At 33.8% G+C, this 20,336-nt stretch overlaps 1 pseudogene across 1 annotated transcript in view; it reads left to right on the top strand.

The window, feature by feature from the left end:
* The first annotated feature begins 701 nt into the window (after positions 1 to 701).
* LOC143234062 (polycystin-2-like) overlaps positions 702 to 20,336 on the top strand; it is a 43,045-nt pseudogene continuing 23,410 nt past the window's right edge. The window contains exons 1-3 of the transcript XR_013018503.1: positions 702 to 882; positions 11,777 to 11,890; positions 19,912 to 20,042. The product of XR_013018503.1 is annotated as a polycystin-2-like (transcript). The remainder of the gene's footprint in view (positions 883 to 11,776; positions 11,891 to 19,911; positions 20,043 to 20,336) is intronic.

Raw genomic sequence — 20,336 nt, 5'->3', positions numbered from 1 at the left:
GTACTTCTATGAAGCTGCAATGTTTAAAATGAGTAAACACATGTAAATCAACAGTATATATGTTTAACATAATTGCTGAAACATGTTATTCCCATAAAGTTGTCCTAGGAAAAAATTACTCCATTCTGTTTATAACTATTACCATTTGTCTTTCTAAACAAGAACAGCTAATTAATTAACTTTCCTCCTATTTCTTCTTGTTTAATTTTTATATTTATAATTATGTGAGAGATGTACTAAGTACAAATTAAAGGAGAGATATTTTATTAGATGCAAAAAAAGTAATTAGTGGTTTGAAAAGTGGAGCTTTGTAGAAAAGTTTCATGTTATTTTGTATCGTTTCCTTTTCGTTGACGTCAATAGATAGCAACAGTAATAGCTGAGAGTTATACGTGCCACACGTGGTTTATCACGAGCCAATTGAATGATTTTTCATGTCATTCTGTGTGTGTGTGATAATGTGTGGTGGTATCCATAGCAGTTTGGCTCTGTTGTTTGGAACGCTGCTAGAAACGTAGTTTGCTTATAGATGACTAAGTAGATATCTATGTTGCTAAACCTTACTTTATGGTAAAAAACTACAATTTATTTCAATCTTGGGTTGTTGTTTTTTCCAACTATCGTAAAGATATCAGATATTCTTGTGTTTTGCAAACATTTTCGAACACTATATTTACATAACAAGTAACCCAGCTAGTAAAATGCCGGAAAACTTTACTAATAAACGACCAATTAGTAGCAGAAGTGCATGGGATGTGGAGAATGAAGATTTGGATGTCCTGGGAACAGGTGATCCCTCCTACGATGAGTTAAACGAAGCTGATGTTATCCCCGAAAAGGAAAGAAGAGGATGTTGGCATGATTTGGTAAACAGTATTGGAGGTGAGGTCCTCGTCAAATTTACACATGATTTTCTTTTTTGTCAAATATTAGCCTAACATCACGTGGAGAATTATGTTTCAAAAGCCTTCTAGTTGGCTCAGCGGTAGGTCTGAGGGCTTATCGCGATGAAAAATAGTTTTGATACCGTGGTGGGCTAAGTACAGTGATATCTCAAACAGACAGACAGAAACGTATACAAATTTAGAAAATAATATATAAATGTTGTGCATTCTCAAACATTATGTATATTTCCAAATAGTTTGATTGGTTTGGTTTGGTTTGAATTTCGCCCAAAGCTATACGAGGGCTATCTGCACTAGCCGTCCCTAACTTACTAGTGAAAGATTAGAGAAAAGGCAGCTAGTCATCACCACCCATTGCCAACACTTGGGCTACTCCTTAACTAACGAATAATGATAACGTCTCCTCATGGCTGAAAGGGCGAGAATGTTTAATGTGACAGGGATTCGAACCTGCGACCCTCAGCTTGTGAGTCAAGCGCTCTAACCACCTGGCCAGATAAAATTTGAAGCGAACACTGTGATCGAATTGAAATAAAAAAATAACAGTATATATATTTGACGTATAATCGTATTTATTTCAAAATGATATGGATACGTGTGTATTCTAAGCAAGTGAGTGGTTAAAAACAAAAGTATTGTATGTTTATGTATAACGCGTCAATGATTTATAATATTTAATATTACTTATAGGAAATAAACTTTTTGTAAGTAGTATAGAATGTACAGATTTTATTCGATGAAAAGGAACAGTGTGAGCAACCTACTTCAAAAACAACACTTTGTTATACGAATTATTTGGCGTAAGAGTACGAGATTCATTTTTGTATGAATTACATGATTCAAAGAAATCATTTATTTTGATATTTTGAAATATTTAGAAGCGTCGTATTTTTTAAATTAAAATCGTCAAAGATAGTTAAAATATGACGTAGTTAAGAAACATACTAGAAGAGAGGACGCCATTTCTTCTGTTAAACAGAGGTAAAGATGGATATTAATGGCTGCAAATACGTGTTAACTGGATACAGCTGGAAACTCATGTAACTGGATTAAGTCTCTTTCTTGGTTCGTTTTTCTACGTCTAATCAGAACATCAAATAGAAAACACTGAAAAGACTTCATTCAAAAATCGAAAAAAAACAACTTTAACCCAACTGTCCACTACAGTTAATTATGTTGTCACCAATTTTCTAACGTTTTTTTATGAAGCTTGTACAGATCGGTTCAGGATATATAATAATGAACCACACGCTACCTTTTCAAGTTATACTGTTTTGAAACTATCTCATTTTGCCAATACTAATACTAATTTTTAATTTAATGGATATAATTCTAGACGAACCCAAAGCGTACGGTTAGATAATTCAGTTTCTGCTCATTTTACTATATTATCTGCGTTAAAAAATTGAAATAATTGCCTTTTGTCTTTTTTCTTCACGTTTTTGGATAAGACGCATCGACAATGTTGTCTTTTCTGGTGTTGAGGAAAATGGTTCAAACGGGTATTTATTTTACAACATCAAAATGATTCATCCAACAGTTCGATTTACAAAGAAAAAAGAATAACACATTCATTGTTTAGCTTTTGGTTCCTCGAAATAACGATAGTTTTCAGCAAAATATTCAGTGGAAATCTATCCACATAAATTTAATTTTTCGTTGAGAATCATTGAATACTCCAACTACAAAAATTGTCTTTATTAAAGTTTCCTTTACAAAACGATATTTATCTGTAAATAATAATGACTAATTAAAGAAAAAAATTACGTTACATCGTATTTTGACCTGTGTAATAGAATCCCTTGACATTTGATCGACAACGTAATTAACTAGTTTCTGTATAATCGTTAACAAAACAATTCTAATTTAAATCAAAGTAAATCGATTGATTCTTCCATTCCTTACATACCTCATGTTTGTAGTAAGTGCATTATTTATTCTGATGTCTATACGTTGTCATAGTGACGTTTCTTGCAACTATATGCCTGTTACCTGATGATATCTAAGTTAAAATTGAAGACACTTCACCCTTTCTTTTATTACATTTACTTTTACTAGGTCCTAATTTCACTGTATATAGGAATTTTATTTTAGTGTGTAAATTACTCAGCTGAAAAGTACCACACTTTGTTGGGTACCTTATCGAGTTACAAGGAAAGACTACATTGCTATATGAATTATTTAGTTGAAGAAAACAACACTTTGTCGTGTAAATTTTCATCTCAAAGAAAACATTGCTTTTTGTATAAACTACTCAGTTATAAAAGAAACATTTTGTTTAGCAATTCACCCAGCTGAAAGGAAACATAACTTCTCTGTATGAATTATTGTATTTGAAAGAAACAAATTTTGTTGTGTGAATTATCCAACTCAAAGGTTTGCTTTGTTTTGAATTTCGCGTAAAACTACACGAGGGCTATCTGCACTAGCCGTCTCTAATTTTGCAGTGTAAGACTAGAGGGAAGGCAGCTAGTCATCACCACCCAGCGTTTGAATCTCCGTCATACCAAATATGCTTGCCCTTTTAGCCATGGGAGCATTATAATGGCACGATCAATCCCACTATTCGTTATTAAAAGAGTAGTCAAGAGTTGGCAGTGGATGGAGATGAATAGCTGTCCTCCTTCTAGTTTTACATTGCTAAATTAGGGATGGCTAGCGCAGATAGCTCTCGTGTAGCTTTCCGCGAAATTCAAACCAAACCAAACTCTCTTGTATTGAGTTTCGTAACAGCGTCACGCGATATTTTTTTTATTCTCGTCATGAATGCATGAGAGACAAATAAAATTTTTTAAAACGTTTTAGTAGACTTACAAGGTTAACAATCGATTCCGAAATAAAGGGTCCGGAAAATACAATAACCAATTTACCAAGATTTATTTCTGAATGAATTAGCTCCGTGTTGCTATAGTGCAATGTACTTCCGTTGCTCTAAGATCAGGAAATCTTGTAAACGTTGTAATGAAACACGGTTTAAGGCTCCCGTCTCTGAAATACAAGTACACAATTTTGTAATGCAATTTCCGAATACCTCAGACGATGAAAAAAAAAAAAAAAAAGATAAGCATAGGATATTAATGTAAGTACAAGTGTACATAAAACTGTTATTGTAATTCGGATAATTACCGTTTATTAACATATTTTGGGTACTTTTCAACTCAGAAGTCACGAAGGTTAAATGTAAAGTGCACTGACGTGAAATGTGTTTATTTTATGCATTTATTTTTTTTTGTATTTCACACAAAATTGAGAACTGTTTTAAACACTTCCTGCAAATCGAAGCATAAAACCAGTAATGACCTTGTTCGTAGAAATAGAAGGTACATTCATTGAAATATCTTAGATAGTGTTAGACGGTCTATTAGAAACCAATAAAAGGGAAAAGGTCAATGAATTAAGAACACCATCAAATGCTGTGAAATAATCTGTGTCGAATACACAGATAATTAGTGGTTTGTTCTCTCCCCCAGTGGAATGTCTGCGGACTCACACTTCTAGCAACTGTGTTTCGATACCCGTTGTGTAGCTTTGTGCTAAATTCAAAACAAACAAAGTAACGGTTCACTGTAGAATTAATTAACAATTTGTTTTGATGCCACAAGATGGGGTTACCATCGAAATGAAAGTAGAAGGACTTAAAAATTGTTAAAAGAGAGAAACAAATAATTCCTTAAAAATAAAATTAACTGCGTTTTCTAATTGTAATTTGTACCAGCCTCTGAAACAAATACGTTTATAATAAATGACGTTTATTTTTCAAATGCTCTACATATTAGATTTAATGTTAATAATAAACTTGTAAACGTTTTTCTTGGTGCTGGAACGTTCAAAGAGGACAAGGGTTGTCAGGTAGTAAATATGATGAAATGTTCCGTTTTCTAAATAAAAGATTGTTATTCGCACTCTAGCTTCATGGGTGCTTTTTAAAAATGATGGTCAAATGACACTATTCACTAAACGTTGGTGGTGAGTGCTGTTTCCTAACTGTTGTCTTTCTATTCTATAAACTCAGAATTATGGACGGCTGGAGCAGAAACTCCTTAAATAGGGCTTTGGGCGAACACTTAAAAATAAATAAGATAGACAGTAATGACCACTTGAGTTATATCTTGTATCCTTTAAAATATAATTTTCTGTAATTTTGAAAATTTGAAATAAATTCAGTTTTCTGTTATGAAGTATATGGTATGAAGAGTACGTTAAATAAAGTGAGCAGTGACAATTTCCTTATTTTGTGACATATCATCCTTTAGTAACAACGAAAACATTAAACCTATAAAGCTCAAGTCATTTGTGTTATTAGAAAACCGATAAAAAACCAACGGGAAGGATCAACAAACTAAACATTAGGTTTACAGAAAACGGTTTTAATAAATCAGATATCTTTGATCTGCTTTCATAACACTCAGAGTGCCAAATAAAGTAAAAACTTGGACTAAAACTTCAATTGTTATCACTGGGAGCATTGAAGTCGTAAAAAATGTAAATTTTTGGAATATTTTCCGATTCGTTATAGCGAAAATGGCAGAGATATTTTACTTTAATAACAATATTTATTATAGTAAGTCTGGGATTGTTTCATGTGTATCTATCTTTGCGTTTATAAATTCATTACACCCGGTTTTCCGAGAATATTGAACCTTTATGCACTTAGAGTTGATGTAACAATGTAAGAAAGCTTTTAAGAACAAAATCAAGAGTAATCTATCTCATTATTTATTATTAAAAAACAGGCTTTGAAGAAGAGCAAAAACGTATAGTACTAGGCTTTGAAACGTTATTTACGACGTAAAACATAGTTAAATATAAAGTAGTAAATTCAATAAGAACTAAGACATTTTCATATAAAATGTTAATTCTTTTGACATGCCTTGTTTTTCTTTAATATTATATCAGAGAAATTTTGTACTAAGAGTAAAATCCATTACGATATATTTTCGTTTTGCTATAAATATTAATATTTTAGATATCTGAATAATATAGTTTTACTTTCTTTGTTGTGTGCTATTTTCTTTTAATAGACATGAGTAATTTTCAAATATTTCCAAGTCTACCTTTCTTTTGTCAGGCCTGGCGTGGCCAGGTGGTTAAGGCGCTCGACTCGTAATATGAGGGTCGCGTGTTCGAATCCCCATTGCACCAAAAACGCTCTTCGCCCATTCAGCCATGGGGATGTTATAATGTGACGGTATATCTTACTATTCGTTGGTAAAAGAGTAGCCTAAGAGTTGGAGGTGATGACTAGCTGCCTTCTCTCTAGTCTTACACTGCTAAATTAGGGACGACTAGCGCAGATAGCCCTCGTGTAACTTTGCGCGAAATTCAAACCAAACAATTCTGTTGGCACTTTTTTCTTTCGACAAATATTGCAGTCAAGCCTGTTATAAATTATTGCGACTGTTAAGCACAAACCTATACAGTTATCTATCTGTGATCTGCGAACCACAAGTATCGAAACCCTGTTTCTAACGTTGCAAGTCCGCAGACATATGTCGTTTAATTATTAACTTTTAAATTTTCGTACCTATTGAGTTACTTCTATACAACGTCTTTTGGGATTTTCAGAAATACTAAATTAACTTATAACATGCTATATGCATTTCATTTCCTTTTCTTAATGATGTGCTGTATTAAAAAAAGAAAAAATTCGATACAAGTTTCTCACGCGAAAAATGTAAACAAAAACACACCGCAACGGTAGATTATATTGTAAGATACTTATGATCCAGTAATTGATTATTTCCGTTTGTTTTTTAATTTCGTGCAAAGCTACTCGAGGGCTATCTGCGCTAGCCGTACCTAATTTATCAATGTAAGACTAGAGGGAAGGCAGCTAGTCATCAACACCCACAGCCAACTCTTGGGCTATTCCTTTACCAACTAATAGTGGGATTGATCGTCACCTTTAACGCCCCCACGACTGGGAGAGCGAATATGTTTGGTGTAACGGGGATTCGAACTCACCATCCTCATGTTACGAGTCGAGTGCCTTAATTACCTGGCCATGCCGGGCCATAAAGACTTGTCATTCCTACACATAATACATTTATAGACGTATCAATGTTTTACACGTTAGTCATTGAGAATAATTTTTAGAATTAAAATCTGCATTTACTTTTGAAAGTAAAACATTGTCTGTTGGTTCGTCTATTTTAGAATAATGTCACAAGGGACTGCTTGTTGTGTCCTCTACAGGGAATCGAGCCCCTGATTTTAGCGTTGTAAGTGTTTAAAATTACAGCTATCCCATCGGGGTACAAAGTATTGTCCTAGAAAAAAAATTGGTTGTCATCTGTTCAATTACTTTGTGAGCTCCAGTCGTCAACAACATACAAGATATATAAAAAACACATTCAAATATTATCTTCAACATTTTATCAATTTTTAAAAAACGTAAAAAATGCAAATGTGTTTAATGTAGTTGATTTTCCTTTATAATAACCTATAAGTTGCAGGAACAAACATAATTCAATGCAATCGCTAGAGGTACAATGCCAGAATTTTAAATGGGCAAGTAGCTGGGAAAAGGAATTTAACTATATAATTAATTTATATAATTAAAATCTCACGTTTTTCAAACATTCTGTCTTCATCATCGCTTCGTGTCATTTAATTCCAGCCCGAGGAGGGTGGGGACTGATGTTCTGTCGACTTATATATTATTGATTAATTATCAAAACAATCTGACTAAAATGCATAGTGTGCGTGCTGTTCTATTAGGTGTAAATGCTGAAACTATATTTGTTGACTTCTTCAATGCATGCCCCCCTCCCAGTGGCACAGCGGCATGTTTGCTAACTCATACCACTAAAAAGCCGGTTTCAATACCCGTAGCAAACAAAGCTACACAATGGGCTATCGGTGTTTAATTCTAAGCAAATCTTTAATGTATAGAAAATATTAAAAGCTTTTAAAATTGTCCAATTAATTCTTCATTTATAATAATAATATGGATACGTTTAATTCCTAAAGCCTATTTTTATAGTTAGTAATTTATGTTTTATAGTCTTGAATACAACAACTGAACTGTAAAATAAATAAAATTATTGATTTTTCTGAGCATGCACTTAAAAATCTAGGTCTTTGGTCATTCAGTTGCTTATCATAATATAGATTTCTTTAAAGCATATGGAGTTGAGATTTGTTTGGTCTGGAAACAAAACTAGTTGCCATGGGAGCAGAATGTTGCGTGGCTGTATTTTGAGTGGATTAGTTTTATTTATCGACTCAAGAAGGTGTGCCTGGTTAGCACTCCTATAGACAAATCTGAACTCATCGTCCCTACATATAATTACCTGCTATGTTACTATAGCAACTGTTATTTTAGTATCAATGGAGAATAAAAGTCTATTAGAAATTGTTGAAAAAGGTACACTCTTATTTCACAATATTCTTGAACAAATAAGTTTTTATGTAAATAAGAAATATGCCAAAAATGCTTTAATAGTCAAGATTAGATAATGTCATACACAAATACAATTACAAAAATATTTTCGAGGTAAATAAATATGTCACTCAACATTATTATATACTTTTATATTACTGTTCAATTGCTACCAACTCATCAGATTTAGTGAATAGTTACAAAAACATACGCTATGATTGTTTCTTATGGTACATGTTTCAATGACATTTGTTCGGCTATCATCAGTCAGAAGGTCTTGTCAATTTCATTCTGCCAACCATCTAGTGGTACAGCGGAATGTCTATGAGATTTCAACGCTAGAAACCGGATTTCGTTACTTGTAGTGGGTAGAGCTCATATAATCCATTATGCAGCTTTGTGCTTAACAATAAACATTATTTTGTCTAACGGGACCCGACCAAATGTAAATGAAACACGTATCAAAATATCTGTTTTCACAATAATAATTAATTGTGGTTTAACCGATGAAGTATTTTCATTAATTAAGTACCATAAGATATATGAGTAGAAAAGAATATAAATTACAATATTTAAAAGTAATTTTGTTTTGCGATTTAGTGATATAAGTCCATGTGCTTATCTTATAACTTTAGTGTATTAATATAACAGAAGTTTAAGCCTTTGCTATGGTTGTCGTCAACTGTAAAGCCATTTTTATTTTTCATTCATGTGCAAACAAACATTATTTGATTATTTAAAGCTGGTCATAAACGACTTATGGACTTCCTGTATCAGTCTAAAAGCTCTCCAGTAGCTCAGCGAAAAGTATGAAGGCTTCCAACGTTAAAAAAACCGGGTTTCGATACGCGTGATGTGCACAGCAAAGATAGTCTATTGTATGGCTTTGCGCTCAACAACAAACAATAAAACAAACAAGGCATTCTCAGGATTTTTCTCAGTAGAACCTATGAACTACATTAGTTGAATCTTAATATGTGGGACGTATTCCAGTTATTAAGATAAAAAATATTGTGTTATACTATAGCGTAAATTAATACATTTGTAGAACAACATAAAAAATAAATTAATACATCTGTAGAACACAAAAAAAATAAATTGATTCATCTCTAGAACACCAAAAAACGTGCAGTTTATCCTAGTCATTGTCCCCTGTTTGATACAGCGGTAAGTCTACGGATTTTCAACGCTAAAATCGGGGGTTCGATTCTCCTCGGTGGATTCAGCAAATAGCCCGATGTAATTTTGCTATAAGAAAAACACAAACACACACACAATCCTAGTCATTTAGTCTGTCGTTTAATTAGATATATGCCTGAATATTCGCACTAGAATCAGACAATTATGCTCACAACTGCATATGTTATGAATGTGCTGATTTTGCACGGAATGCACAACTACGTAAGAATTACCGATACGTGCAAAATTAAATAGAAACAATACTCGTAGAAATTGTTACGTATTTCAGAAAAGAAACCATCAACTAACAATATGAACAAGAACCTGTTCATCGAGAACCCACTTCTGTGAAGTCATTCCTGATTCAATACAATTGCATGTTTGATGTATAATAAAAATAACTATACTTACTTCGTCTCTTGCACACTGCTAGGCGGTTAGGATGTTCGACTCGGAATATGATGGTCACGGGTTCGAATCTCCGTCCGAACCAACACACTCACTCTTTCAACCGTGGGAGTGTTATAATGTTATTGTCAATCTCAATCTTCGTTGATAAAATTGTGTGTTTTCTCATAGCAAAGCCACATCGGGCTATCTGTTGAGTCTACCAAGGGGAATCGAACTCCTGATTTTAGCATTGTAAGTCCGTAGACTTACCGCTATACCAGCGGGGGACGTTGATAAAAGAGTAGCTCAAGAGTTGATTGGTGGGTGGTGATTATTAGCTGCCTTCCATTAGTCTTTCACTACTAAATGAGGAACGGATAGCGCAGATAGCCGCCGTGTAGCTTTGTGCAAAATTCAAAACAAGCAAACGTTTTCTTCTATTTGATGTATTTAAGTTTTTTGGATCAGCATTACGATAACATCGCAACGTATGTTTTGCCCTAAGTCTGGGATCATATGCTTAAATTTAGAAAATAATTACAGGTATTAAAATTTGTTTCTTTTACAAATGCAGATTTACAGTAAAGATATAGTGACCAAATCGTGAGGTATAGTTCATTGCAAGAAATATTTTAAAAAATGAATATTTAGTAAAAATATATCAATACCTAAAATTATCCAAAACTGATCAAACGTTAACAGTAATCTGAATTTTATCGAATGTTCAAATAAATTAAGGTAGAGGAATAATAAATTAACAATTCGTCCTAATTTAATTTTTAAAGTTCTAGTCTAGCATGTAGTATATATAGCAAACAAAAGTCACGGAAGTCATCCAGTGAGTCAGCAAAAAGTTTAGAGATTAACTCTAAAATTCAGGGTTTGATTCCTCGTGGTGTACAGAGCAGAAACAGTTTCATGTGTAGATTTGTGCTAAAAGAAAGTAAAGGAAACGAATATTTTTCCATTGTATATATTTTTTAGTTTACTGTGTTCGGAATGAGTAAAGTATTAAGAAAAACTCTTGTCTGGCACAGATAGCTTTGTGCTAATAAACATTGAACACCTACCTACCTACCAGTAAGAAAAACTCTTGTCTGGCACAGATAGCCTTGTGCTAATAAACATTGAACACCTACCTACCTACCAGTAAGAAAAACTCTTGTCTGGCACAGATAGCCTTGTGCTAATAAACATTGAACACCTACCTACCTACCAGTAAGAAAAACTCTTGTCTGGCACAGATAGCCTTGTGCTAATAAACATTGAACACCTACCTACCTACCAGTAAGAAAAACTCTTGTCTGGCACAGATAGCTTTGTGCTAATAAACATTGAACACCTACCTACCTACCAGTAAGAAAAACTCTTGTCTGGCACAGATAGCCTTGTGCTAATAAACATTGAACACCTACCTACCTACCAGTAAGAAAAACTCTTGTCTGGCACAGATAGCCTTGTGCTAATAAACATTGAACACCTACCTACCTACCAGTAAGAAAAAATGTCAGTAAAAACAATAAGAAACAATGAAGTTCAGGGTAAGAAGAAAGTTTAGAAATTATAAAATAATAGCTTAATTTTGATTAATTAAAGTCCTGTTAACATAACATTTTTTACATCTAAAATACAAAGTTTATGGTCATAAATTATTAGCAAAAATTAAATGTAACATTTGGAAATCAAATTCATTTTTCTTTCTTTCTATGTTATGAAATAGTAACCTCAATAATGGTAAATTACAACAAAATAGTTTGTTTTTCTCTCTAAAACATGCTAAGAAGAAAAAAGCAATTATTTTTTCTATTACACTACTTTTTTGAGTATTAGAAATAGTTTTATAAAAGAGTATTAGTGTCGTATCGTAAACATAAATCTATGTTTCTTCATGATTTTCTGAATCAATGTTTCCTTGTAGGTTGCTGGAGTACACGACAGATGAGCAAAGGCAAAACCGATAGAGAATGGTATATCAGGACAACTATAAGAGAGTTATTTATCTACGTCATATTTGTCATCATTCTTTGCATCTGTGAGTTACGTTTTCATGTTTGTAAACAATAAGTATTATCACATCATTGGGTAGCGAATTACTGATGCCAATATAGTGTCTAATCAAAACATTGTTTCTGTAAAATGTTGTATTACAGTGTCATTTGTGATATGATAGTTAGAGTGCTAAAAATTAGGACTAATGGATTCTTTGTCACTGAAGTAAGCGCTTCAAGGGAAAGACGTGTAGCTGAGGGTAATAGATATGAAATTATTTCTATTAAGTGCATTTATAATTTGTCTGTTCCTTATAAGTCACAAATCAAAACTTTACGTTTGCATCAAATAAACTACAAAGTAATTAATTTACTATAACAAAAAACTTTGAATGTTAGTAATATTTTAATTAGCGTTTTGATTTTTACTCTTTATATAATTATGCGATATTGCTTTACTCTTTTCGTTCTTACAAAATTAAGTTTTCAAATTCCTAATTTTTAAAAATAGGGTATGGCCTAGCGCGTAAGGCGTGCGACTCGTAATCCGACGGTCGCGGGTTCGCGCCCGCGTCGCGCTAAAACATGCTCGCCCTCCCAGCCGTGGAGGTGTATAATGTGACGGTCAATTCCACTATTCGTTGGTAAAAGAGTAGCCCAAGAGTTGGCGGTGGGTGGTGATGACTAGCTGCCTTCCCTCTAGTCTTACACTGCTAAATTAGGGACGGCTAGCACAGATATCCCTCGAGTATCTTTGTGCGAAATTCCCAAACAAATTAAAAATAGAGACACAGAATTATGTTTGGTTAAGTAAAAGAATTTTTTTAGACTTTTTTTTTTCTTCAGGAAGACAAGAACACTATAGTTCATAAGCTTAAGAAAGACAGTAAACTTAAGAGTGTGTTAAATTTCTCAAGCTTTTCATTGTGCTAAAACAATATTGGCTTTTTTATTTTTACTAATGAACCTAATGAAATAAGTTGTTGAACGTCATCCAACGGTCTAATGGAATCCGTGACAACTTTGAGCTCAAGCTGAGAGTTCGTACTGGTTGCCCTAGTAACGAAGTAATGTTAGTGGGAATTTTAGCTGCTGTTACAGGCATTAAACGCAGCAACAAGCTTTTCACCAACCGCATTGTTGTCACATATCAACCTCTTTTGATCTGTTTTCTTTTTCTTTCAATCAAAATGCAACTTTCCGTGACGTTTGATCACTAGGAGTTATTCCAATGGATAAAATGTGATTAATAATATACGATATAGATTTTGCTATCTAATACATTATTTCGTGAAAAACTGTACAAGTTGTGGTATGTTTTTATTCGTTCACCCATCTTGACAGCGACAACCAGAACAAAGCAAAATACACGATAAAATGAGTTTTCATGTATCATTTCAGTTGTGAAAACAAGTAAGAGAAAATCAAATTCAGCTTGGGTGGACGAGTTAGTACAAAATTGTTAGTATTTTAAATATAACGCTTAAACACTGGGCTCAATAACCTCGGTGGGCGTAATGCAAATAACTTAAAAAATAGAACACAAACTGTGTGTAAAAGTAAAGTAATTTGTCACCAATTTTGTTAATAGATTCCAAATAAAAATCGAATTGAAGATTTGGCTCATTCGCGTTCCTTCTCTTTGTAATTGATTATGTTTATTGCAATAGCAGGTAGCCGATAAATTACACTATGTAATAAAATTATTACTTTTTCTTGTTCCTGGTCAGAAAGTGTTATATGCCGATTGCTTTTGCCTAAAGTAAATGGAAAAACACCTATACATATATATGTAAAAACGGCTGGTGTGGATTGAGAAAATTCTATGTAGAGGAGCGAACAACGTTTCAACCTTCTTTGGTCATCGTCAGGTTTACAAATAAAGAAAGAGGTAACTGACCGATAGCTGACCACATGTTTCAAGGAGGTTGTGTAATTGAATGTCGCAATGTAGTGGGCGTCTTAGATGTTGGATTATATTTATTAATATAGGTATAAATGTGGCTAGAACTGGTGATACTGGGTTGCCCATGCCTAGGCCATTTGTTTGTATATTATTGTGGTTGATGAACATGAAGTTTGTCTTAATCGTGGTAAATTCTATGAGGGTTGCTAATTGGTTGCTGGGAATGTCTATTGATGGGTTAGGGTCTCGGATATAGAGTTCTAAGGCTATCTTGCAGGATTCAACCGTTGGGACTTCTGTAAAGAGGGATATAACATCGAAACTAGCCATTAAAGCTTTATGACTAAGTTGATTAAGGTTAGACTTGAAATTAAATTTTCTCCCAAAACCATCAACATAATTTCACAAAACAGAAAACTAAAAACCAATCTTACAAAAAGAGACATTAATTCCATTAAAAACCTAAAATAAGACAAAAACATAAAAATTCTAAAAGCAGATAAAGGAAACGCTGTAGTCATAATGAACATAAATGAATATATCCAAAAAATGAAGAACATTCTATCAGACACAAACAAATTTAAACCAATACACACAAAGGCACACGAAACGCAACTAAACAAAATAGTACTAAAAATGAAAAAAGCCAACACAATTTCACAAACACTTTATTCCTACCAACGCAAGACCGACTCACACCCACCACAAATATACCGCATCCTCAAACCTCATAAACCAGATTATTTATTACGACCAATAATGTCCACATATGGATCGTTTAATTACAATCTTGGTAAATACATAGCATGGGCGTGCTCCAAATATGTAACATCAGCCAGCTCATTTATCAAAGACTCTTTTAATTTCAAGTCTAACCTTAATCAACTTAATCATAAAATCTTAATGGCCAGTTTTGATGTTATATCCCTCTTTACAGAAGTTTCAACCGTTAAATCCTGCAAAATAGCCTTAGAACTCTATATCCTGAGACCCTAACCCATCAATAGACACTCCCAGCAACCAATTAGCAACCCTCATAGAATTCACGATGAAGACAAACTTCATGTTCAACAACCACAACTATATACAAACAAATGGCCTAAGTATGGGCCACCCAGTATCACTAGTTCTAGCCAATATTTTTATGACACAAGTTGAAACACAAGCAATTAACACAGCATTACATCCACCGCTATACTGGTCAGATGTGTAGACGACACAATTGCGGGATTCATATCAACAGAGCACACACTTTATTTTTTTCAATCACATTAACTGTATACATCCCAACATTAACTTCACATGCGAACAGGAAGAAAGCAATCAAATATCATTTCTTAACCTCAAAATTACAAGAACCGATACACAATTTAAAACAGAAATCCACCAAAAAATCACCTATACTGGACTATACATTCCTTGGGACTCAGCACATGAAACAAAACAAAAACTCAACATACTAAGAAACCAAATAAACACAGCCATAAAACTATGCTCACCAGATAAAATTAACGACGAATTACACAAAATAAAACAATACTTCATCAACAACAATAAGTTTCCTCCACAAACTTCTCTACAAATGGGTTTTCTCGTCATCACGGAAAAGACCTATTTTTCTCTTCAAACTTTGCTTTTGTAACATGAGTAAAGAAATTTTAAAATTTACCTATTTTTCAAAACATTTCAGGTAGATTTCGTGCTGAGTAACTGCTAGAGAATTTTCTCGAACTTACAAGAACTTTCTAGAATGTTGTAGAAGTCTCAAAGCTGTGCTGTTCCATAACGGGAATAAATATCCATCTCTTCCCTTGGCTCATTCGGTGCACCTCAAAGAGGAATACAACAGCGTCAAGACCTTGATAGAAGCCTTGAAGCATGATGAGTATGACTGGGAGGTTATCGGAGACTTAAAATGGTGGCATTCCTGATAAGTCTCCAAGGAGGCTTTACCAAGTTTCCCTGTTATCTTTGCCTTTGGGACAGCAGGGACACCGCAGCACACTACAACAGGAAGCACTGGCCACAACGGACCGAGTTCTCTGTGGGGAGGCACAATGTCAAGTGTGAGCCACTAGTGGACTTCCAGAAGGTGTTGTTCCTATCATTGCATATAAAATTTGGTCTTATGATACAGCTTGTCACAGCTCTTGATAAGGAGTCTGCAACCTTCAAGTATCTTCGAGATTTCTTCCCTAAGCTGTCTGAGGTTATCGGAGACTTAAAATGGTGGCATTCCTGATAAGTCTCCAAGGAGGCTTTACCAAGTTTCCCTGTTATCTTTGCCTTTGGGACAGCAGGGACACCGCAGCACACTACAACAGGAAGCACTGGCCACAACGGACCGAGTTCTCTGTGGGGAGGCACAATGTCAAGTGTGAGCCACTAGTGGACTTCCAGAAGGTGTTGTTCCTATCATTGCATATAAAATTTGGTCTTATGATACAGCTTGTCACAGCTCTTGATAAGGAGTCTGCAACCTTCAAGTATCTTCGAGATTTCTTCCCTAAGCTGTCTGAGGCAGAGGTCAATCCTGGTGTTTTCGTTGGACTACAAATAAAGAAGATCCTGGAGTGCACAGAATTCCCCAAGAAGATCAGTAGGAAGGAAAAAAAAAAGCTTGGGGCAACTTTGTTGCAGTAGTTCGGGGCTTTTTGGGCAATCACAAGGCCGAAAATTATGTGGAATTGGTTGAGGCTCTGGTGAAGAACTACGGTAAAACGGGCTGCAGGATTTCCCTGAAAGTCCATATCCTTGAGGCTCATCTTGATAAATTCAAGGAGAACGTGGGAACATACTCAGAGGAAGAAGGCAAGCGCTTCCATTAAGATATACTGGACTTTGAACGCCGCTACCTAGGATCGTATAACGAAAACATGATGAGAGACTATATTTGTTGGATGATACGTGAAAGTGATTTACATTGCAGTCGCAAATCTCGAAAAACTACTCACTTATAAACATTTTTGTTCATTTTGTATAACTTTAGTATAAATACATGTAAATCTTGATTTATATGTTGTTTTATTCAGACCTTATGTAAATGAAAATGTGCAAATTTGCCCATTTTTACACAGAAAATACGTTAGTTTCTAAATTTCATTATCCAGATCATAAAAGCAAAGTTTGAAGGAAATAATGGCCATTTTGTGTACTTTTACAACATAAGCAATTAAGAAATAACACATACTATCCAGGAACAAAATTTGTGTTACATCGTGTTATCGCATTTTAATTCTTAAATGACTGGTTTGTTCAATGTAATATGTAAATTAGTTCATTTTGGTTAACATCTTCCATACCACGACCAGGAAATTGTAGATTAGAACTGTAGTAACATGCAATAGCCCAATTGGGTTTGCTGACAGAAAATGCTATTTAGAATGGAATTTATATGTCTTTAGCTGTGAGAGCCAGTTTAGAGCGAATTCTGTTTGTGTATGTATGTATGTTTATGTATATATCTTTTCACAAAGAAAGAATGTTTAATGCTACTTTTCTTTATAGCTAGGTCCCAGGCTCGAGATTTCTATACTTTGTCGTGGTACGAAGTGTAATATGAGCGACATTTGGTTGTGCTAAATAACAGTATTTTCAACAACGTGAGTTTGGTTCATAAGTTGTGAAAAACACACCAACCACAGTCATGTTGGTGTCGCACAATTTGAACACATATAATTTAGGGACATTACGGCTGGTATTAAATTCATCAGTTTATCAAAATGTTAAATACATTTTTAAAAGCCCACCCTTCTCCCCCTTAATTTAAAAGTTGGCTTTTTGAAGATCCATAGTGAATTAGCAGTAACTTTACGGATTTATAGCATTAAAGTCCAGGATTTAATTTCCCGCAGTGGATAACTCAGTATGAGTCTTTTCCTTGAACTACAGCAACAGCTATGCTTTTATGAAAATTTGGATCAGTGATATATATAAGTTTTAAGTTGTCTAAGACTGAAAACGTTAAATAGATGTTGTTAGTTTTAACTCATTCTTACACGGAATTTAAACGTTTTATATAGAATGTCTCGGTTTCTGTCCTAATGACTGATGAATGTCCATTCACCAGAAGCAGTCCATAAACTTTGAAATTTAGTTTAGTTTTTTCTTCCCAATAATTTTTTTAAAACAAGACTTCTAGGATTTAAAAACACATCCGAACAGGGTTTAGTTTGTATTTTCAGAGATACTTTGTTTGCTGTCCTTGATCCAAATATACGTTCATTTCATTCAAAATGTTTTTGTTTTCAAGCAATTGGTATAATACTTTGAAGAAGCATTTGCTTAAAACAATTATAGTTAAAGCAATTATTCAGAATGTAATATAATTAGTACGTAAAATACCAAATAAACAACTAAATGTTGAGACATTATTATGTGTTTCGTTTCAAAATAACCTTGAAGAGAATATGACACCGTAAACAGAAGTAAATTTATGGTTTAAGATAACTGGCAGTCGTGTCATATTTAGTTAATACGAAGCTAAATTGCTAATTTACAACACAGAAAATAAATACAACTTTAAGTAATCATATAGATACCAATATTTTATTACTCTAACGTATTTCCCCGAATATAAAGAGCATAATAAATAAAAAAGGTCTTGTTAAGTTGTTAGAAATTCGCCACACGAATCTCTCTTCATAATTATTATACAATCTACCATCCGACCAGGATATAAATATATCTTGAACTTGTGCAGCACTCTTGTTTTACATTCAAGTATTTATTTCTACATATAACTGAGGCATGGTTAATATGGTTTATTTATTTGGAATTTCGCACAAAGCTACACAAGGGCTATTTCCGCTAGCCGTCTTTAATTTAGCAGTTTAATACAAGAGGGAAGGCAGCTAGTCATCACCACCTACCATCAACTCTTGGGCCACAATTTTACCAACAAATAGTAGATTGGCCATTACTTTATAACGCGCCAACAGCTGAAGGAGCGCTAGTCATCACCACCTACCATCAACTCTTGGGCCACAATTTTACCAACAAATAGTAGATTGGCCATTACTTTATAACGCGCCAACAGCTGAAGGAGCGAGTATGTTTGATGTAACGGTGATTCGAACCCTCGACCCTCAGTTTGCGAGTCGAGCGTTCTAACCAGCTGGCCAGGTTCGGATGGTTTGTAGTTCAGTCAAAAATATATGTTAGTTAATTAGGTTGTATGATTAAATAATTTAATATATGAAACTAATGGCAATAAAAAAGAAGAAAAGAGTGTACACAGTAGTAAGATCTCAAGTAATATTACACCATTGTTTTTTAACACAGAAATATATGCTAATATTATTTTTGGTAATATAATACTGCTGACACTTAAGATGAAGCAGACGAACGAACTCTCAACAGTGATATTTCAAGTAATATTACTGCGTTGTTTTCTTTACATGTGATAAACGTGTAACTATTTAAGCATTATTCATTACTGCTGTTTAACACATGACTTTTTTATTGATGTAGCAACAGTCAGTAAAGTTAGATTAAATCACAGTATTAACAAACGACTTATTATTTAACGATGATTTTTTACAAATTCCTGTCACAACAGTTGTTCACCAGTGAGAAAAGCTTAGACAAAGTAGAACTAACTATATCACAGACAATAAACATAAACTACGTTATCAGTAGTTACGTGAAACTAAAGGTTGTTTTTTTTATAAAACTGTTACCACATTTTTAACAGCATCATCGTTCTCACGGGCGATACACGCTAAGCAAGAGATCGTTTAGAATTATGAACCATAGAGCAAGACTTATGAGAGTTTCATTCTGTATTGAAACCACTATTTTTAAAGAACATTAAACGTTGCTTAGCTTACTGAAACCATAGCTGGGTTTCAAGGATAAGCTTTTTTCATTATCAACAAGACTCCAACAGCGAGGATTATTAGATTATCCAGTGTGTAGGTCCTAATGTTTCTGTGAAGTTATAATTGCTAAGAAACGAGTAGTGACAAGTTATATTCAGTTATACACATTGGTAGAAATATTATGACGAACCCCCAAAAGTAAAATATAAAAAGTCATATTTACGACATTTTATGTTAATTCTATTACATAAACTTACATAATGTTCTTTTTATACTCGCATCTAATTTTTGCAGTTTCTTGAGCTTTACTTTCGATTTTTTTTATGTTATTTTTCAGTGACTTTCGGCATGATGAGTCCAGTGATGTACTACCAGACCAAAGTAATAAGTGAATTATTCTTGGATTCGCCTTTCAATGACACACGAAACAACGTTCGAGGCTCTACTCAGGTTATGGACTTTTGGAGAGTAAGAAGAAATTACATTTTGCTTTAGTTTGTAAAACCAGCTTTATAAAAATACGATTTCGAAAAAGCATTAAAAATATCAAACAATTTCAAATAGACCTAAGGAATCGATTTTTTTTTGTTTGAAATAAAATATAAAACTGGGCTCAGTAAGTCATGAGCATACGTGTCTTAAGCCTAATAAAATTTCTTTTACGGTAAGAAATATATTTCAAACGGTTTGGTTTTAAGTATGGTACGCACTGAATAAAACGATGAGTGAAAATCGTTCATTGAAAAACCCTAATCTGCTTAC

This window comes from Tachypleus tridentatus, chromosome 12 (genome assembly GCF_004210375.1).
Source record: "Tachypleus tridentatus isolate NWPU-2018 chromosome 12, ASM421037v1, whole genome shotgun sequence".
Lineage (NCBI taxonomy): Eukaryota > Metazoa > Arthropoda > Merostomata > Xiphosura > Limulidae > Tachypleus > Tachypleus tridentatus.
The sequence above is the reverse complement of the archived record's forward strand: the minus strand, read 5'-3'. Positions and strand labels throughout refer to the sequence as shown.